General features: G+C 48.5%; 1 long non-coding RNA gene across 3 annotated transcripts in view; it reads left to right on the forward strand.

Annotated features, from left to right (window-relative positions):
- Positions 1-940: 940 nt before the first annotated feature.
- Positions 941-12,284, forward strand: part of Gm41496 — a 63,989-nt gene continuing 52,645 nt past the window's right edge. For all 3 annotated transcript variants that reach the window (XR_876255.1, XR_003951953.1, XR_003951952.1), the window contains exon 1: positions 941-1,968. This is a non-coding gene — a long non-coding RNA (predicted gene, 41496). The remainder of the gene's footprint in view (positions 1,969-12,284) is intronic.

The raw sequence follows: 12,284 nt of genomic DNA on the forward strand, positions 1-12,284 counted from the left end.
ATTCTGGGCTTGATGGGAGATTCTGATGGGTGTTCGGGATCCTAGATACCAATAGAAGTGTGGATAGTGAAAGCCAGGTTCATGAAGTTTCAGAGGGGAACAAGAACTGTATTAAGAACTGTGCTGGAAGCTGCACAAGCATATTCCAGACTCCCATTGAACGCTGCTATGAAAATCATACAGAATGCATGAAAGACCCAGCTGCCTGAAGACCAAGAAGCCAATGCCAACCTATGGACAAAGATGACAAATCTCAGGTCTTGCTAATCTCCAGCATCACCCAGCCTGAAATTCAGGCCAGCCTGAGACCCAGACATTTGCACTGGTACAGACAGAGTCCCAGGGTGCCTCTCTAGCTTGGTTTAAGGAGCAGGAAGGGGGCCTTCTAATACTTGAGAAACAAAACAACTTCATATTACTTTCTTCCCCCTCCCCCAGCTCCCCTTACCCAAGCCCCAATCAACCTTTGATGTCTGGGGCACAAGACCTCTCAGGAAGATTCAGAGAAAGGAATATTCCTTGTGAAGAGAGAAGCTGCAGGCACAAAACGGAGGGTGTGCTGGCTGGTTTGGTGTCAGCTTGACAAGAGCTAAAGTCATCTGAGAGGTGGGGCAGTGATGGCACACGACTATAATCCCAGCACTCAGGAGGCAGAGTTCAAGGCCAGCCTGGTCTATAGAGACAAGTTCAAGGACAGCCAGGATTACATAGAAAAGGCCTGTCTCAAAAAACCAAAAAGAAAAGGAAAGGGGGGGGGGAGAGAGAGAGAGAGAGAGAGAGAGAGAGAGAGAGGAAAATAGCTCCCTAGGATCAGGTATTTCTTAATTAGTGATTGATGGGGGAAGGCCCAGATCATTTTGAGGGGGATACATCCCTGGGCTGGTGGTCCTGGATTCTATAAGAAAGTAGTCTGAGTAGCCATGGAGAGCAAGCCAGTAAACAGCACCCTTCCATGACCTCTGCATCAGCTCCTGCCTCCAGGTTCCTGCCCTGCCTGACTTCCTTTCCTTATTTCCTGCAATGATGAACAGATGTTTAAGCCAAAATAAACCCTTTCCTCCCTCCCCAGTTTGCTTTTGGTCATGGCATTTCATCACGGCTGTAGTAACCCCAGCTAAGGCAGAGATTGGTACCAGGAGAGTGAGAGATTGCTGTGATGGAATTGTCTACATCTGGGAAAGTACTTTGGAACTTTAGGTTAGAAAAGTCTTTGAGTGTCGACAGCTCAGAGCGATGCTCTGTGGGAGCTTGGGAGGTAAGAATGCTGAGAGCAGTGCAAAAGACAGAGTCCTGGCTTGTAAGTTTCAGAAGGGAGCAAAGACTCTACTGGGCCTTTTGTGTGAATCTGTCTGACCAGCTGGGGCTGAAGAGGCCGTGATTAAAAAGAGGCCGGTACCGTTGAAGTGAAGTCTTCGAGTTACTGGAACAATTGATGCTGATCAGCTGGAGCTGAGACCTCAGTGCTGATTAAGAAGAGACCAGAATCACTGAGGTGAAATTTTCTGGGAAGGGTTTGCTCAAGGTCAGCACACAGAAGCTGTGTTCCAGAGGCGGCTATGGTTGTAGCTTGTGTTTGGCAGGCTCAGCGTGGTAGTGTAAGCATCACCCAGGTGGTACTGGTTTTGAAGGCGAGAAGGGATCATGCAGAGCAGCCGAGGCTTGGCACTGTGAGAGGCCAGGAGAGGCCATGGGTGTTGGTGCAGCCTCAGTGGCAGTTGAAGGCTCAGGATTGAAGGGGTCATGGAGAGCAGCTGAGGCTTGGCACCATGAAGAGAGCCCAGGGGAGGCTGTTGACTGAAGTGCAGCCCAGTGGCAGCAGAGATCTCTGGTATCAAGATGCTCTTCTTGGAATGACCACGAACAACAGCAGCAGTAGTGGAGTGGAATCAGCCTGAGCTTAGACGACAAGCTGTGTGCTGCAGAGCGCAGAGTCGGAAAGCGACCCCAGCCTTTGGAGGAGCCTCGGAGGTGAGTAGATCCCAGACATTGGCCACTGAGTCATTTACAGTTAGATTTGGTTTGGCTTTGATCTCATTGTGACTGCCCTGATTCTTACCTCTCAAAGTAAAGTAATTTTTATTTTATAGGAGTCCACAGTTAAAAGAATTTGAACTTTTAAAAGAGATTTTTGGATTTTTTTAAAGGAGACTATGGTACTTTCAAAATTTTTTATATTTTAAATTGTGATTGTTTTTTTGTTTTTTTGTTTGTTTTTTCGAGACAGGGTTTCTCTGTGTAGCCCTGGCTGTCCTGGAGCTCACTCTGTAGACCAGGCTGGCCTCGAACTCCGAAATCCGCCTGCCTCTGCCTCCCGAGTGCTGGGATTAAAGCGTGCGCCACCACTGCCCAGCAACAACAAACAAACAAATAAATAGTGATCTTAATATTAACATGCCATCTTGGGGAGAAATAAGAAAGGGAAGGTTCTCACTGAAAAGTGAAGGGTCTGTGTTGTCAGGTTGATTCTGGGCCAAGCAAGTGTACTGGCTACTTTTATGTTAATTTGACACAAGCTAGAGTCATCTGAGAGGAGGGAACCTCAATTGAGAAAATGCCTCCATAAAACCAGGCTGTAGGCAAGCCTGCAGGGCATTTTCTTAATTAGTGATTGATGGGGAAGGGCCCAGCCCATTGTGGGCGGGGCCAGCCTGTTGTGGGCGGGGCCATCCCTAGGCTGGTGGTCCTGGGTTCTGTAGTGAAGCAGGCTGAGCAGGCTATAAGAAGCAAGCTGGTAAGCGCCTTTCTGTGGCCTCTGCATCGGCTCCTGGCTCTAGGTTCCCTCCCTGTTTGAGTTCCTGTCCTGACTACTTTCACTGATGAACAGCAATGTGGCCATGTAAGCCGAATAAACCCTTCCTCCCCAACTTGCTTTGGTCTTGGTGTTTCACATCAGCGATAGAAAACCTAACTAAGTTGGTGCCAGCATAGTAGACATTGACAGCATAGTAGACAGCATAGTAGACATTGACAGACGTGGCTGTGTTTTGAGGAGGATTGTAGAAGGACTTTGGAAAGTTAGATTAGAAAAGCCATTGAGTGTGGAGGGCCACAGGGGTTCTATAGGAGCTTGGGAGATAAGAAAGTTGAGAGCTGTGCAGAGGAAGGAGGCCTGGCTCGTGACAGACATTCCAGAGAGAAGGCTGAGAGTCACCTAAACACTAGCAGGGCCCTTAGTTATTTTGAGTTGAGAATCTGTGTTTCTGGTTAGCTTGGGTTAAGGAATCGGTTGTGATTAACAGGAGACCAGAACCGCTGAAGTAAAACCTTTACTGGGACAACTGACGCTGGTCAGCTGGGGCTGAGAAATTAGTGCTGGTTAAGACGAGGCCATCATTACAGAGGTGAAATCCTCTGGAGAGTGTTCCCTCAGGGTCAGCCCACAGAAGCTGCGTTCCAGAGGTGGCCAAGCTTGTACCTCAAGTTGGCCGCTGAACTTGGGTAGTGTAAGAGTCACCCAGGTGGTACTGGTTTTGAAGGCATGAAGGGATCATGGAGAACAGCTGGGGTGGCTGGGCTGGAGTCCCTGAAGAGAGCCCAGGGAGGCTGTTGGGGAACGTGCAGCCAAGTGGCAGCAGAGAACCCAGCATTGTGGAGACGACAGTGCCATAAGACAAACACCAAACAGCCTCAGGGACAGAGCCTGGACGACAGGCTGTGTGTGCTGCAGAGGGCAAAACTGACTCAAGCCCCTTGAAGGAGCCCAGAAGACCATGGACATTGGACGTTGAGTTATTTACACTGTTGAAGGCTTTGCTTTGTTTCTGTGAGACGGTGCCCTGGTTCTCCCCTCTTCAAGTGAGAAGGTATTTTACTTAGTTTTGATTTTTACAGGAGCCCACAGCTGAAAGACTTTGAACTTTTAAAAGAGATTTTTGGATTTATTAAAGAGACTGAATTTTTAATGTGTTTGAATTTGTAAGACTGTGGGACTTTTAGAGTTATGTTTTCAATGTGAAGCTTTTGGGGATGAATGAGAAAGAAAAGGTTCTAGCTTTCTGGGGAGTCATGTCTTTGTGTAATGAAGTTGAAAGGGGTCAATTGTTTGGGATAGTCTTGTGTCAACTTGACGTAACCTGGAGTCATCTGCAAGGAGCTGACTTGGATTAAGGAAATTCCTCTATAAACTCAGGCTGTAGGCGAGCCTGGAGGGCATTTTCTTAACTAGTGGCTGCTCTTCATCTCAGCAACAGTACCTTTTACTGAGACTATTTAGTTTACACTCAAGCCTCTTCCTTGTCCCAAGATATGGAGACAGGACTGGGAGCCTGTGGTAGAACAAGCTGGCTAAAGCTCCCACTTTCCAACCAGAGGAGAGAAAAGTTGGACTTCTGGGAACTAGAAAGTACCTGACAGGTTTAGGAAAAGCTACCCTGTAAATGGGTTCCTAATGTGTGGGTTCACTCCTAAGACAGAGTAAAATAGACATGACCCTAAACAGTACATCACTCTTGACAGCTGAACTTGCCCAGGTTCCAGATGGGCCACTGGCCAAGGACAGGCACAGATCTCTGTCTTGGAAAGTAGAGCTGCTCTTGATGAAGAACCCATAGGAGAACTCTCAGAAGGTTAGACCTGAACACAAGGAGCAGGAAGGCACCATTCTCTGTCGGGATTGTAAGGTCTGGAGTCTTCTAATCAACAGAAGGTCTAAGAAGCAATAAAAGATGCTCAGCCTACAGCAGGAAAAAACTGGGAAATCTCACTGTGCGCAGGAAAAGGCGATTGGCAGGTGTCATTGCTGAGATGACACAGAATTTAAAGCAGTTAGGGTAAAAGTGCTAGAAAATACAGAGGACACATTCTTGACATAAGTGAAAAGATGGAAAGTCTTAGAAACGAAATAAAGGTTGTTGTCTTAGTTAGGGTTTTACTGCTGTGAAAAGACACCATGATCAAGGCAGCTCGAGTACGAGGGACAGGACTTGATTGGAGATGGCTTACAATTTCAGAGGTTCAGTCCATTATAATCAGGACAGGAAACATGGCAGCATCCAGGCAGACACGATGCTGGAGAAGGAACTGAGAGTTCTGTATCTTGATCTGCAGGCAGCCAGGAAGAGTATCCTCACTTAGGGTTTCCATTGCTGCGAAGAGACACCATGACCAAGTCAGCTCGTATAAAGATGAACGCTTAATTGAGGTTTAGTCCATTATCAAAGCAGGAAGCGTGGCAGCGTCCAGACAGACATGGTGCTGGAGAAGGAGCTGTGAGCTCTGCATCTTGATTTGAATGCAACCATGAGAAACCGGCAACCTCGGGCAGCTAGGAGGAAGCTTTTTCTTCACTGGGTGGAGCCTGAGTGGAGGAGGAGCCCTCCAAAGCCCACCCCTCAGTGACACACTTCCTCCAACAAGGCCACACCTCGTAATAGTGTCACTCCTTGTGGACCAAGCATATTCAAACATATGAGTCAATGGGGGGGGGGGGGGGGGGCAAATCTATTCAAACCACTATGGTCCTAAAGAAGACCCAGAAGCAGATTTTAGACATGAAATCTAATATAGCAGAAATAAAAATCTCACTGTCGTGAGGATGGAGTGAGATGCTCAGGAATGAGCATCAGTGATAGAGCTGAAGGCATGACTTCCCCAGCAATCAGGGCTGAGACCCAAGGGCCGTAGTTCAGGTCAGTCTGAGTCATGCAGCCAAGATCCTGTCTCAGAGTACGAAAAACAAGAATGGAAAAAGAAAGACAGTGATTTTTAAATCGAAGCAACGCAGAGGAGAAAGATTAAAAAACACAGTTTCACGAAGCTGTAAGGAAACGCCAGCATGCCCAACAGTCCTGTTATGAATCTTAGAAGTGATAGGGGCTGGGGAGGCGGCTCTGTGGGCAGACATGGTTCTTAAGAAAGCATGAACACTGGAGTTCGAATCCCAACATCCATTAAGGATAGGAGGCAGAGAAGAAGGGTCACAGGCGCTGGGCAGTTAGACTGCTTGAACTGTGAGCTCTAGTGAACACAGGTAGAGAGGACACCTGACGTCAGCCTCTGGCCTCCAGACACATACCAAGACACACATGACACTTACCATGGTATACATGCTCACGGTAAAGAGAAGACACCTGACGTCAGCCTCTGGCCTCCAGACACATACCAAGACACACATGACACTTACCATGCATGATATATGTGCTCACGATAACACATGATGTCAGCTTCTAGCCTCCAGAATGCTTGTATAAAAGAGTGGGGAGGAGAAAGAATGCATATGTACGTAAGGAAATTGGAAAAAAAGGTGCCTGGAAGTTCCCCAAATTTGGAGAAAAACATAAACCTGTATATTTTAAGAACACCAGAGCCACAACCAGGCATATGGATGAAAATACCCAAAGCAACCCGAGGCTAGCATGTTACTTCCAGAGTAACACAACCCAAAGGGCTGCACGCTTTGCCAGAAGGGACAAGTTAAAACCATAGAAGCCTTGATACCAGGCCACACTGTAGTAATTAGATGATGAATTAAAGGTACAGCATACACTGCATGGTGGCACATGCCTTTAATTCCAGCACTATGGAGGCAGAGGCAGGTGGATCTCCTGTAGCGTGGTCTACACAGAGAGGTCCAGGCAGCCAGAGCTACACAAAGAAACTCTATCTGGAAAAACAAAAGCAAGCAAACAACATCATCACCATCATCACCATCACCATCATCATCATCATCAACAACAACAACAATAGACTATCCAACAATGCAGAGATAAGACTTCCTCACACCCACCTGTGCAGAACCAACATTGAGGCAGTGATAGACCACACTACGCTTTAACTAGGATTGCTTAATTATGCACACGTCTTGTGCCTTGCCACAGATCTTTCTCTCCTTAAACCTAAGGTTCACCTCCGTGCTCTGCTGGCAATGGACTCGGGGGACAGGCCTATAACTTGTGCCTGGTGCAGATCACATCTGAAAAATCCCCTTCTTCTGCTCTTCACCAAATGGGTCTCTTAGCAGCATCCTGTGAACAGGTGGCCAAGCCTGGCCTGCTGGGGCTGCTAGTGCCTAGGCTTTGTCTTTAAAATTCCAGTCACACCGCACCCCTTCTGAGCCTCTCTCCAGCTTCTGTCCTACATCGGGAAAGTAATTGCTTACAAGTCCTCTCTCCCAAAGTGTGCACTGTCCTCGCTGAAGGAGGTGGGTAACTGTTCTTAAAGTACATGCCGGAGTTAGGGTTTGGGATTTGTGACAAGACTTAATAAGCATCATTTAGGCTTAGCGAGGAGTCTGTGGCGAGGGAACAAACTGGCCAAGTGCTACAGTGTGTTTCACGGGAGGAAAGCTAGGTGTGTGGGGGACGGTGTTACAGTGACCTGAAAACTAGAGTTGTTATTGAACCAGGAGACTTCTCAGATCCTAGCCAGGAGTAGGGACTAGTATAGAACCAGGTCAGCAGAATGTTCTGGAAAACTAGAGACTGAGCTGCTCTTCTTCACTGGCTCTGCCATGTCTCGCCAATCTTTTTAATGGCCTCTGCGAAGGCTGTTACACAGATATAAACAAGAGTAGAGGAGGCCAGTGCCTTAGCACAAGCCAAGTTCAAGATGCCCTTGGTGGGCAGTTATTTTTTTCTCTGGTAAAGAAAGAAAACCATTGCCGGTAGACTGTGTTGAGTGTTGTCATGATGTCCTTGAAGTCTTTGTAAACCTGTCACATCAGACACCTTTCAAACATCTTCCTTTCTTCTGAGGGCTTTGGTGGCAGGGAGCAAGGAAGTGACATAGCTTGCTTGGCTACAGAAACCTTCTCCAGAGTTTCTATCACACTTAGTTGTCCCTTTGCAAGAGAATGTGGACTCATGACCATTCCTTCTGTGGCAGACATTCTCCAGCAGTGTCACTCTCCGTCTTGCTGACCTTGGCACCTCTCTTAGTACAGAGTCATTTGGCCATTACTGAGTCACAGGGAGATCTTTCCAAAGGCATTTCTCAATGGCAGTCCAACTCTTCTATTCAGCTCAAGAGGCAAACATCTCAGTCGAAGGGAAGACCATGGGAACATCTATGGCCAAAGGGCACACTCGAGAATCAAAGGCTGCAATGTCCTGACTGGCAGATGGCTAACATCTTCTGTGTTAGGGTGCACGCAGATGTCAGAGACACATGACTACAGGAAGGCACACATCTTCACACCGGCAGGGCATGGTGCTTCTGCTGGAGTCAGTAGCCAGTGAGTTGAGAGGGTGGTAGAGGCAGAGAAAGGCAGAAAGGGGGAGAGAGTAGGGAAGTAGAGGCTGGCCATGACCATGTGGAGAGAGGAGGAGGGGAATGAGGATGGGAGAGGAAAGGGAAGAGCCCAATAGGGCAAGAGAGGGACGAGGGGGCAAGCAGCCCCTTTTATAGTGGGTCAGGCCTACCTGGCTGTTGCCAGGTAACTGTGGGGTGGAGCTTAGACAGAATGCTAACCACACATCTTCACACCAGCACTTGGAGTTAGTAGCCAGGGAGAGTCCTGTGCTAAGGATGTGCTTCTTGGACATCTGTTGGCTGGGAAATATTCTAGGGTTTCTGATACAAACTGGATGGCTTCCCTGGTGTCTCACTTAGGGTCTTACTGCTGTGAACAGACTCCATGGCCAAGGCAAGCCTTATAAATGACAACACTTAATTGGGGCTGGCTTACGGGTTCAGAGGTTCAGTCCATTATCATCAAGGTGGGAACATGGCAGCATCCAGGCAGGTGTGGTGCAGCAGGAGCCAAGAGTCTACACCTGAGGTCCCCCAGGATAAGGGTCTTAAAGCCCACGCCCACAATGACACACTTCCTTCAACAAGGCCACACCCACTCTAACAAGGCCATACCTACAAATAGTGCCATTCCCTGGGCCAAGTATATTCAAACCAGCACACCTGCCTACACAGAGCTCACAGTGAGCAGGGAGAACAGCTAGCGGAATAATAACAAGAGGACAACCACAAACAAACAAACAAACAAACAGCTCTACTGATCCTACTCTTTAGAGCGCAATGAAGGAAATGAGCAGGAGCTGAGGTGACGTGGTAAGTGCCTCTCGGATCCTGTTGATTTCCAACATAGTCAACCTGCAGACTCGGATCACTGGATCCTGACAAAGGCAGCTGGAGAGAGGCATGTGGGTCTGTCCTGGCGAGGAGGTTCTGGCCATAGGGACTTGGTGCACCATTACATCTGCAGGAAGAAGAAATGGGACGCATGTTGGTATTCAGCATGCTTTCTTCTTCTTCTCATTCGGGACCCCAGCCCATGGAATGGTGCCAACCACATAGGAGCTGCCCCATCCGTCCGTCTACCCGGAGGTTTGTTTTCATGGAGATTCTAAATCTCGTCAAGTTGACAGTCACAGTGTCTGGGTCCTAGAGACCTTGCAGGGTTGTCCACTGTCCCAAGGTTTCCCAGGACGGAGACATTTCTGTAACAGAACAGGCAGTCCCTTGCTTCCTGGCACGCTGGTTCACCTGTGGGAGAGCTTAGCCTCCTTCTACTTGATGGCTATCTGTGTGTGATGAAAGCTGACAGGGAAACCACAAGTGCGCTTGTTATTTTCTTCCACTCCAATCTCTCTTCTTTTCATAAACAGCTTAATTCAAAAGACAGAGCTAGCATCATATGACACCAAATGTGCTCCATCACTGGACAATTAAGCTCCTACTTCAGGACCTTTGGGATCTACAAAGTCAGGAGGGGTGAGGAGACCTGGGCACAGCTGGCAGGCGCAGGGCGACTCTTGTCTGCTGAGGCTCCGTCTGAGGGAGGTGGGCGGTGGGTGAAGCAGAGATGGGAAAGGCAGAGGCAGGCGAGGCTGCTCTCTGCATTTTTATTTTCCTTTGGATGAGCAATACCAGCCAACAACTCTGAAGAAGAGTAATTTTCTTTGCCTTTGAAATAAATTAAAGGCAAAGCCAACTCCCTCCTGTCACGAGCACGATCGCTTTGGTGAAATGGCATTCCTTTTTTCTTTTAACTAAAGATGAGCTGAGCTTTGGAGTACAAAGGCCTCTGTTTTTATTAGAAACACATTTTAAAAAGCTGTGTGTGCACAAAGGTACATTTACCTGTTCCGCAAATGCAGATACCAGAGGCTAAGGTTAGATGGGTGTCCCCCTCGGTCTCTGCCCACCTTATTTTGTGAGGTAGGTGCTCTCACTGAACCCTTAGCTCACTGTATTTGCTAGGCATCGCAGACCAGCAAAGCCTAAACCCACAGCGTCTGACTGGGACACATCCCTCCCAGCGCTGGGTTACAGGTCACACCGTTGTGCTTGGCTTTTACATGGGTTCTGGGGAATCTCAGCTCTGGTCCTCTTACCTGGGCAGCAGCAGCCCAGCCCCTTGAATATTTGTATTCAAAGTGAGGCAGGCAGCAGTGGAGGGGTGAGGTGTGGGGAGAAGAGAACTGAGGTGTGGGGCAATGGAGGGGTGAGGTGGGGGGAGTCGAGAGGTGCAGGGTAGATAGCAGAGGTGCAGCCCACGACTTCGTATGTTCTAGGCAAGAGGCTCCATTACTGATCTACAGCCCTGGCCATGTTCGGATGCAAAAGTGATATCCACTCAGGATAAACCACACTTCAAATTCTGAATTTGATCTCCCAGGCTAATGGACTCTGATTGCTGAGCAAACCCAGCAAGCCATAGCTCCCTGTCAGACCCGGATGACCCTGCCACAGTAGCCTCTTCATCCAGCAATTAATGCTTGCCCAATGCTTTCGGCTCTGTCAGGTCTGGCATACTGACCGCGGAGCGCACTAACGCTGAGTGCCCGTGTAACCTCTGTGTCTTGCAGTGCAGTGGTAAACAAACAACGTGAGCTGCCCAACAATTTTGCATATAGCAGCCTTTCCGTCACATGGTTTTATTCAACTTCTAGTTGTTTCCAGGAGGCCTCAGTGAAGCTGTGAGCTTTACATTTGACTCCTGCGGCCAGGATCAGGTGATGTGCGCTGATGCACACACCTCCTGCTGCAGATGAGTCCTTTCTTCTCTAGTTAACCCTTTGTGTTTCGCTGCTCTTTCCTAGCTCACGAGCACGGGAGTCTTCTTTGAAGACTAACTATTGCTGAGTACCATAGCTAATCTCAGAAGCGTTGTTACCTGTGAGGATGCCGATGCAGCACCAGGGTTTCCAGGTTCTTGTGTCTCAGAGAAAGGAATCAGGGCAATATATATAAAATATGTGTATGATATATATTCACTTTCACTGGGGAAGGAACACTATGGAGTGAGGCACAGTGGTTCAGGCAGTGCTGATGTGTTGAGAATGGGCCAGGGGCTGCAGACGTGACTCCATTGCCAGAATGCTTGCTATGGGGCATAAGGATCTGACTTGATCCTTGGAGATCTCTCTCTCTCTCTCTCTCTCTCTCTCTCTCTCTACACACACACACACACACACATACACACACACACACACACACACACACACACACACACACACACACACACAGAGGCAGTTATGGCTGTGGGCACCTGCAATTTCAGCGCTGGCAACAGGAAGGAGGATTCCTGAGTCTTGCTGGCTAGCCACACCAGCTAATCAGCGAGCTCCAGGTTCACTAAGAGATCCTCATCTCAAAGATGAGCGTGGCAGGGGCTGGAGAGAAGGCTCAGCGGCTATGAGTGCACGCTATTCCTGCAGAAGGTCTGAACTCCTTCCGTTTCCATGACCTCGGTTGGATGGCTCACAAGGGTCTGTGATTCCAACGCCACGGAATCTAGCGCCCTCTTCTGGCCTCTGTGAGACCCGCACCCATGTGGTGGTGCGCTCGCATGTGCGCGCTCTCTCTCTCTCTCTCTCTCTCTCTCTCTCTCTCTCTCTCTCTCTCCCTCTCTCCCTCTCTCCCTCTCTCCCCCCCTCACACATACACTCGCAATTAGAAACTAAATCTTTAAAATTAATAAGATGGGGAAAGATGAAGGTGCCACAAATGTTAATCTCTGTCCTCCACACTCTCGTCCTTAGTGGTTATGGCTTGACTTTCTCCTTCATGATTCCTCTGTTACATGTGGCTCTACACATAGCTTCATGCACTGCATATCTTATTAGCATCTTAGTTCTCCATCCAGTGGTGTCTGTGTGGTATGTGTGATGGTTTGAATACACTGGGCCCAGGGAGTAGCACTATTAGGAAGTGTGTCCTTGTTGGATTAGGTGTGGCCTTGTTGGAGAAAGTGTGACATTGTGGGTTTGGGCTTTAAGACCCTTCTCCTAGCTCCCTGGAAGCCAGCCTTCTGTTTGCCTTCAGAACAAGATGTAGAACTCTCAGCTCTTCCTGCACCAGGCCTACCTGGATGCTGCCATGCTCCCCTA

This window comes from Mus musculus, chromosome 16 (assembly GCF_000001635.26).
Source record: "Mus musculus strain C57BL/6J chromosome 16, GRCm38.p6 C57BL/6J".
Classification (NCBI taxonomy): Eukaryota; Metazoa; Chordata; class Mammalia; order Rodentia; family Muridae; genus Mus; species Mus musculus.